The sequence below is a fragment of the Leptopilina heterotoma genome, unplaced genomic scaffold (genome assembly GCF_015476425.1).
Source record: "Leptopilina heterotoma isolate Lh14 unplaced genomic scaffold, ASM1547642v1 Lhet_351, whole genome shotgun sequence".
Lineage (NCBI taxonomy): Eukaryota > Metazoa > Arthropoda > Insecta > Hymenoptera > Figitidae > Leptopilina > Leptopilina heterotoma.
In genome coordinates this window covers 883,891-893,080 of record NW_025111033.1, presented here as the reverse complement: position 1 = coordinate 893,080, position 9,190 = coordinate 883,891, and the positions used below count along the sequence as shown (strand labels likewise).

The 9,190-nt window shown below is 30.4% G+C and overlaps 1 non-coding gene across 1 annotated transcript; it reads left to right on the top strand.

Annotated features, from left to right (window-relative positions):
• The first annotated feature begins 7,718 nt into the window (after nucleotides 1-7,718).
• Nucleotides 7,719-7,792, top strand: Trnaa-agc. Its single transcript has one exon. It is a non-coding gene; the product is annotated as a tRNA-Ala (tRNA).
• The last annotated feature ends 1,398 nt before the right edge of the window (nucleotides 7,793-9,190 follow it).

The following is a 9,190-nucleotide window of genomic DNA, read 5'->3' as shown; positions in this document are numbered from 1 at the left end:
AATTTATTTATTTATAGTTGTTTATAATTTTACGTAACCTCATTCGCTATCAATTTTTCGACATTTAAGAATGTTTTGATTATTAATAAACAAAGATTTTTGGATTTTACTTGAAAAAGACTGTATATAAACAGGTATTTTCACAATATAAAAGGTGGTAATCTGGGTTACCACTATGCCGCAAAGGGTTAATACACCTAGAAAAGAATTAATTATTTTTATACAACTCAGGCGTATTATGGTCACTTTATCTACCTGTACAAGCGCGTACTAAGTTCCCCCTTACAATCCAGCAGTCTATAAAGAAACCATTATAGCCCTAGGGAGATAAAGGGTAAATTATTGACCGCTCACAGGTTAATAAAGTACCCTTTATCTCCCTAGGGCAATAATGGTCACTTTATTGACCAGCTGAGTTATATGGGAGAACTTAGTACGCGCCTGTACAGGTAGCATAGAGTAACAATAATACGCCTTTGTTGTATAAAGCAAAGTATGCAACAAGGGAGGTAAGTACGAGTTTATGAAGCGAGCACAATATTGAAAAACGAGTCGTAGCACGAGCGAAGCCAGTGCGAAGACGAGTAATGTAATGGTCGTTATTGGGCCTCTTTTTGATTGATAGGTCCAAAATTAGGTGTTTTTTTGTATAATTGCCCAAATTTTCGAGATATGAATTTTGGAAGTTTACAATTTTTAAAAGTAGACCTATCTTCAGTATCTTATAAGTTCAAAAGTATTGAGTTTAGAAAAAAGTTGTCAAAGAAAAAGTTTTTTGGTTTCTCTTTACCTTTTATATAATGTAAAAAAATAATTTTTAAAATTTTTAAAAAAAATATTTTTTTTATAAACAAATTAATTTTTTTTTTTAATTTGGACATGATTAATTTTAATTTTTTCTTTATTTATTTATACCTGATAATATACAGAAAATTTTACTAAAAGTCCCGAGATGGGCAGATTGAGTTTAAGAAGTTAAAAATTTTTTTTTCAAAATTTGCTTGCAAGTTGCTCGTGAGCTACACTGCGCTTTACAGTGTGATTTTTTACAATTGACTGTTCGAAACTGTCTACATCCTATAATAATTTTTTACAGTACTTAAAACTTAACGAAAAAATAAAATTTTGTTTCTTTAACAACTTTTTTCTAAACTCAATACATTAAAACTTATAAACCGATGGTATACCTCGGTTGGCGGAACTCGTGGCTTGCGATCACAGAGGTTAAGCACCATTTGAGCGCGGTCAGTGCTTGGATGGATGACCGTCTGTGAATATCGCTACAGTCTCGGTTTTTTCGCTGATCGAGATATATCAAGCGGGAGGTTTGACGCCCGAGGCTATGTTTGTGCATTTGTGATGGCTATTCAAATGTACATTTATGACTCGACGTCAATAAACCGGTTGTACTCCTAACCTAAGTCGACTGCAGCCGCAAAAGAAGGGACCCCAAAGAGTTTGTGAGTAAGGAAAGTTTAGTAGTGATGTTGAGGAGCTTATAAAGACCCGAAAGGGTATACAATGAAATCATACTTAACATTAAAACTTATAAGATACTGAAAATAGGTCTACTTTTAAAAATCGTAAATTTTTCAAAATTCATAACTCGAAAATTTAGGCAATTATCCAAAAATAAATAAATACGTATTTAATATTTTTCTATAAAGAACGAGAAAAAATATGTTTAACCGATTTTAAAATGTCTTAGGAAAACTTCACGTGGAATTGCCTATTTATTACAGTAAAACCTCGTTAACACGAATTCTTAGGGGGACAGAGAGTTGTTCGTGTTAACCGGAATTTCGAGTTAACGAGGGAAAGAGCCCCCCACTTAACACATATTTTTTCGGGTTAACTGATTCAAAATAAAATAAGAAAAAAAGTCGTCTGTTAAAAGTCATCTTTAACCCATTAATGCCCATGGGCAAAAGAACGCAGATATAAAAAACCAACAATTGGGATACTGGCATGGGGTCTAATAATAATTTTTGACGTTAAAAATTTGGATTAAAAAAATTTTTTTAAACAATTTGTTAAAAACAAATTTAAAAAATTAATTTTCATAAAAACTGATAGCGCCATTCGATTCTACGCAAAAAACTTCTTCAAGAACATATGTTACAACATTTTTTAAAAAAGAACTATTGTTGTTTTTTCAATATCTGCGTTTCTGTGCCCATGGGCTGGAACGAGTATATATGCAGGCTAATTGTTTATAACATTTTTATAAAAATAGGTCTTTTTTTAAATTTTGCAACATATGTTCTCGTAGTAGTTTTTTGCGTAGAATCGAATGGCACTATCAGTTATCTATGAAAATCAATTTTTCTTAATTTGTTTATAACAAATTGTTTACAAAAATTTTTTTTAACAAAATTTTTAAAGTAAAAAATTATTATTAGACCCCATTCCAGGATCCCAATTGTTCTTTTTCGATATCTGCGTTCCTGTGTTCATGAGCATTAATAAGTTAATTGAAATTTAATTAAAATATTGAAAAACATTAGTCTTTTTTTAATTTACGCATGAAATAATTCAATTATTTTTTTTAAAGAAAGATGTTATTCTTGTTTGAGACCGAACTGTGACTATTATACTTGTTGATAATTCGTATTATCCGGGTAATAATAAAAGTGGGGGACCAAATCGACTTCGTGTTAAGTGTAAAGCGGGATTTTCGTGCTAATGAGGTTTTGCCCCATACTTGCCTATGTACTTCTGCCGGGGACAGAGATGTAGTTCGTGTTAGAGCGAAATTCGTGTTAAGCGGGTGCGTGTTAACGGGGTTTTACTGTATATACATTTAAAAATACTATCCTTATTCCCAACAATATCCATGCCACCAGGACCCTTGCCGGATCGCATCGAGGTGAATTATCTTAAATACGTCCGTTAATACCACCATAAATATGTTTCAATTACACCACCCTACTCAGCTTTGTATTTATACCAGTATTTAGGGTCGTATTTATACGGTCGTTTATTTCAGTAGGGAGATAGCACAACAATTTTTAGCAAGATTTTATGCGAAATTGTTTTCTAAGTAAACTACGACTGCGCACTATTTTTTAACAACTTTTTCGAGAGCGAAGGCTTGTATGCATGTTTGCACTACAAACTTGCTACCTGACATTTTGCTATTTGACATAAATGTGCAGCAAATTTGCCGCCCAACATTTGAGATTTACATTGCAAACTTGCAGAAAATTTGAAAATTGTTTTGCTATCCGGGAGATATTGTAATAGCGGTTAACAATTTTAAAAATGTTATAAAATTAAATATTTTTTATACAGGAACTAGTACACGCACACGTACATGAATTAGTAAATGATCTTGAATTGAAAAAATTTTGTGCGTGATTAGAATAGTAATATCTTGTACAGGGAGTTTTAAATAGGTAGTCAGTTCAGGTTGCAAAACTCTATTTCTGAAAAAGCGATGATAATTAAAAAGACTCTTTCTTTTATTGTAGGTGATTTAATTTCATTTTGTACGGTTTTACATCAAGGAGGTTCTATTCTATTTCTTGTCTTATATATAGACAGAAAAATTAAAAAAGCAGAATGTATTAGGCAAAATTCATAAAATTGATCTCTCTCTAACTACGTCAAATTTGCAAAAAGTTTTAATTCTTTCCGAAGTCGAATTTTTAACTTGACATTCACATAAAATGCCTCATATAGTTCACAAAAATGTAAATACATCTTTATACCAACTTTTATTAATATCTGGTTTATAATTTTATTATCGATAGAACCTCCTTAAATATTTTCATAAACACTTACAGAAAACAGTTTGTACTTTGCATTTGAATATGTGTCTAAACATTTGTTATATTTACCACAGAACGCTATACATTCCACAGGCATGTTGAATAAAAGAATATAGCATTATGTCTGAAGTGGTGATAGTAAAAATAGCAAAAATACCAACAATCATACTTTGTATGTAAACAAATGAGTAATATTCATTTTTATCAAAAATAATATATTCTACTTCGACAACATAAATTTTTTGTCGTGTTTGGTTTAATGGATAAAATATATCTAGTATTGGTGGTGTCAAAGCTACTGTATAAAAAAACACTACAGATGTTGCCATATATGCTACAAAATATAAATTGTCTCAATTAAATAAATTTAAATTTATTATGGTTTTAAAAGATAAATAATACGATAGATGATGATTTTATAAAAAAATGAAATACTTCATGTCGTTTCTATTTTAATTAGAGTAAATAACGTTCTTCGTACAGGGTCAGGGACCAGGAATTGTCAAGGAAATACAAAAGTATCTGGAAAAAGGGTGAAAGTCATGGGAAATGATGAAAAATCGGGAATTTCATTATAATTTCAAATGCAAAAGAACTTTACCCTATTTTTAAATGCATAGAGTAGAACGGGGTGAGGCAGCCAAGACGGCACATTTTGGTTTGCGAGGCAGTTATTTGAATAGGTTTTTTCAATTCTAATATCGCGTTAGAAATCATGTCTTTTTCGCTAAAAAATCGCCATAGAACATTTTGACGTAGGTTGCAATTAAAAAATTTTTACAACCCTTTTCACAAAGGACCACGTTTTTGGCATATTTGAAAATACGCGGGGCGAGGCGGCCAACTATTTTAATAGTTAAAAAACATAACTTAAAGTTAAAATTAGTGAAACATAACAAGGTAGTTTTCCTTAACTTTGAACATTTTAAGGAAATATAAATTTGTTATTCTTAAAAAATGGTTTATAAAATTCAATGTTAAGTTTAAAATATATTGAAGAAGGAAAAAAGATAACCCCACGAGTACTTTTTTAACCCTTTAACGCCCGACTTTTTTGTAGCAGTGCAATTCACGTCATTGCTCGTATATAAAGGTTTTCGGGGTCGCTGAATACGAATTTGAGGTCAGATTTTAAAAATTCAAAATAGCGGATCCAATATGGCGACCATCTTTTCTAAAAATTAATTCAATTTGCCTGAAAATTGTTACTCGGGGGTTTTTGGGAGCGCTAATTACGAATCCGATGTCCTTTTTTCAAAATTCAAAATGGCGGATCCAATATGGCGGACATCTTTTCTAAAAACTGATTCAATTTGTTTGGAAATTGTTACTCGGGGATTTTCGGAGTCGTTGATTACGAATTTGATGTCAGATTTTAAAAATTCAAAATGGCAGATCTAATATGGCGGACATCTTTTCTAACAATTGATTTAATTTGCCTAAAAATTGTTAGTAGGGGTTTTTCAGGGCCGCTGTTTACTAATCCAATGTTAGAGTCTATGTTAGGCAATTGTTTTTCTATAGTCACGAATGTAAACGAACATTTAATTCTGACATCGTTTTCTCATTAGGCATTTGTTTATCGCATTGTCACAAATGTAGATTCATATTTTATTTGGATCGCCTTCTCATGTTAGGCCTTTGTTTTCCGATTTTCACAAATATAGTCAAGCATTTTAGATTGATTTCGTCTTTGCGTTAGGCATTTGTTTTTCTGATAATTACGAATATAGAAATAAATATTTCATTAATCATTATGATGCCGGTTTTGCGTTAGGCATTTGTTTTTCACATTGTCACGAAGGTAGACGAACATTTTATTCTGTTCTTGGTTTTATTTGGACATTTTATACACTAAATTAAAACCGCTATTTTACATTTTAAAAAATTAAAATCAAAATCGTAATCAGCGACCCCGAAAACCCCCGAGTAACAATTTTCAGTCAAATTGAATCAATTTTTATAAAAGATGTCCGCTATATTGGATACTCCATTTTGAATTTTTAAAATCTGATATCAAATTCGCAATCAGCGACCCCGAAAACCCCCGAGTAACAATTTTCAGGCAAATTACATCAGTTTTTAGAAATGACGTCCGCCATATTGGATCCGCCATTTTGAATTTTGAAAAAAGGACATCGGATTCGTAATTAGCGCTCCCAAAATCCCCCGAGTAACAATTTTCAGGAAAATTTAATTAATTTTTAGAAAAGATGGTCGCCATATTGGATCCGCCATTTTGAATTTTTAAAAGTTGACATCAAATTCGTAATCAACGACTCCGAAAATCCCCGAGTAACAATTTCCAAACAAATTGATTCCGTTTTTAGAAAATATGTCCGCCATATTGGATCCGCCATTTTGAATTTTTAAAATTTGACCTCAAATTCGTAATCAACGACCCCGAAAATCCCCGAGTAACAATTTTCAGGCAAATTGCATCAGTTTTTAGAAATGACGTCCGCCATATTGGATCCGCCATTTTGAATTTTTAAAATCTGGCATCAAATTCGTAATCAACGACCCCGAAAACCCCCATGTAACAATTTTTAGGCAAATTGCATCAGTTTTTAGAAATGATGTCCGACATATTGGATCCGCCATTTTAAATTTTTAAAATCTGGCATCAAATTCGTAATCAGCGACCTCGAAAACCCCCGATTAACAATTTTCAGGCAAATTGAATCAGTTTTTAAAAATGATGTCCGCCGTATTGGATCCGCCATTTTGAATTTTTAAAATCTGATATCAAATTCGTAATCAGCGACCCCGAAAACCCCCGAGTAACAATTTTCAGTAGCATTGTTTTCTTTTATTTTCGAATTTTTATTTTTGTTGCAAATTTTGCAACAAATTTTTGTTTTAATTACAAAATTGTTAATTATTTTTTAAAATGTAAATTTTTTTCATAAAGGTTTATAAATTTTTGGGTCGTGAGCGTTTAGAAATCAAAAATATCTTAATTTTTGTCAAAGTTATAGATTTTAGAAATCAAAAATGGTTTCGATCGAAACCGCTGGGCGTTAAAGGGTTAAGAAAACATTCACAAAACCCGTAATATTAAAAATATCGCAATTCAATTATCACCATCGTCTTCAGCACTAAATTCTGCATTAAAAATCACTTTACAAGAATTTAATTCGTGTAACTCAATTAACTAAAATCACAAAAATAACTCTTAGAAAAGTTACATCCAAAAAGTCTGTTTTCATAAATGATACTGTCACTGTTAAACTGCTGCAGCAGCATTATCAATAGCGCACGATTTGAAAAAATTATACAGAAATAAGAAGCAATTGGCTGCATCACCAAGTTCAACTCTATAATAACTTACGAAAAATTATGAAAAATTTTTACGTTCGATATTCTTAAAAATAATTCTTTTTGTTTTTAAGAATGTGAAATAAGTATCTTTAAAAATAAGAAATTTTTTTATTTTTAAGTATATGGTTCTTAAATATTTCTTTTCTGTAAATGTGAAATATTTCGCCTGCAGTTTAAATTAATGCAAGTTAGGGAAAAAATATTTTTTTATTTTAAAAACCAGGAAAAGTAAGGGAATTTTAAAATAGAAAAACTGTGGCAACCCTGTTTGTAATAAATTCATATTTAATACATATTTTGCCTAAAATTTTAATCTTTGAAAAATTTTCGAAAACTTCTATATATATATTTACCCAGAAAAGTTAGTGCCCCATTTTTTCATAATTTTAATTTATTTTCAATTCTTATTAATTGACGACGACATCTGGGTTTAGATATCGTTACTTCCTTTAATTTTTAAACTGGGTCGATATAGTAGGGTTCAGCTTCACATTTAGTAAATGACTTGCTGATGATTGACAATTGTTTCATGAAAAATTCCGGGAAAATTCAAATAAAAAGCAGACGAATGCGAAACATCTGGGCTACTGAGTCTAAAACTATAAAAATTTGTTGGATGTAGACCTCTGTAGCTCAGTGGAAGAGCAATCAACCAGCAATTGATAGGTCCTGGGTTTCAAGCCCCAGCAGAGTTAATCCCTCATTTTTTCAATTTTAATTTATTTTCAATTCTCTATATCGACGCCCCCCGACTATAAAATGTTTATTCGAATCTCCGTGCAATAAAATGTTAACTCAGAAATTCGTGCTGTATAATTGTTTTTAAAAATTTCATGCAATATAATGTTAACTCAAGTTGCATTCAATAAAATGTCAATCCAACCACCAGTGCAATACAATGTTATTTAAAATACTAAAATTTTTATTTCCAGCCTTTAAATTGTATGAGGTTAAATTAGATTATTAATTTATTTATTAAATTACTTAAATAGATTGAAGTTGCAACTGTTGACAGCACAATAATATTCGTATAGTTCCTTATTTATGGGTTAAGTTTTTATAAAAAAAAGTCAGTAATGCAGAATGGTGAATAAAAGATTATTTTTTTATAGTGAAATATCTGCATAGTTTTCCACTCTTTAGACAAACAGTTTGGTTTTTCTTCAGCAGACCAATTGGTTGAAAAAAAGAGTTATTATATATGTACAGCGTTAAAAACTGCTACAAAATGGAAAACTAAATTCAAAAAAGGGACTGTTATAAAGTAATTTTAATATTTTTAAATATTTATAATTTTAATAAAAATAGTTTTCAAAGTTAGAATTAAATAAATTTTATTCTTTCATTTTCCTAATTAATTTAGTATAAGTAAAAAATATTTATAACATAACTTTTTCACTTTCGCAAGAAAAATTCATTAATTATGTTTTTCTTTAACCTCATATAATTTAAAGGCTAGAAATAAAACTTTTAGTATTTTCAATAACATTATATTGCACTGGTGGTTGAATTGACATTTTATTGAATGCAACTTGAGTTAACATTATATTGCATGAAATTTTTAAAAACAATTATACAGCACGAATTTCTGAGTTAACATTTTATTGCACGGAGATTTGAATAAACATTTTATAGTCGGGGGGCGTCGATATACATTTAACGACCTTATATTCCGGACCCCCACTATCGTTGCCTAGGAGGACATATTTGTTAAATCCGATCCTGTGTGTATCTAATTTTTTAAAACATAACCTCAAAAAATTATTTAAGTCCTATTTAAATTCTTTCTAAAATAATTAACTACATCTACAAATGTACATAGGGATGTGATGTTTTTTAGTTTTTTTATGATAAGATATGATTTATCATAAAAATGATCATCAGTGACCTGAAAAGCTCCCTATATAAATTTATAGATGTAGTCAATAATTGTAGAATGAATTTGAATAGGATTTAAATGATGTTTTGAGGTTATGTTGCAAATAATAAAAAAAGTGTCAGTCAAGGCTTATAGCGCAAACCTTCCTAAGGTTTAAAAAAAAACTTTCAAATCCGTTAAGATTTGACTTGTCAGCAGAATTTTGTTCAGAAGC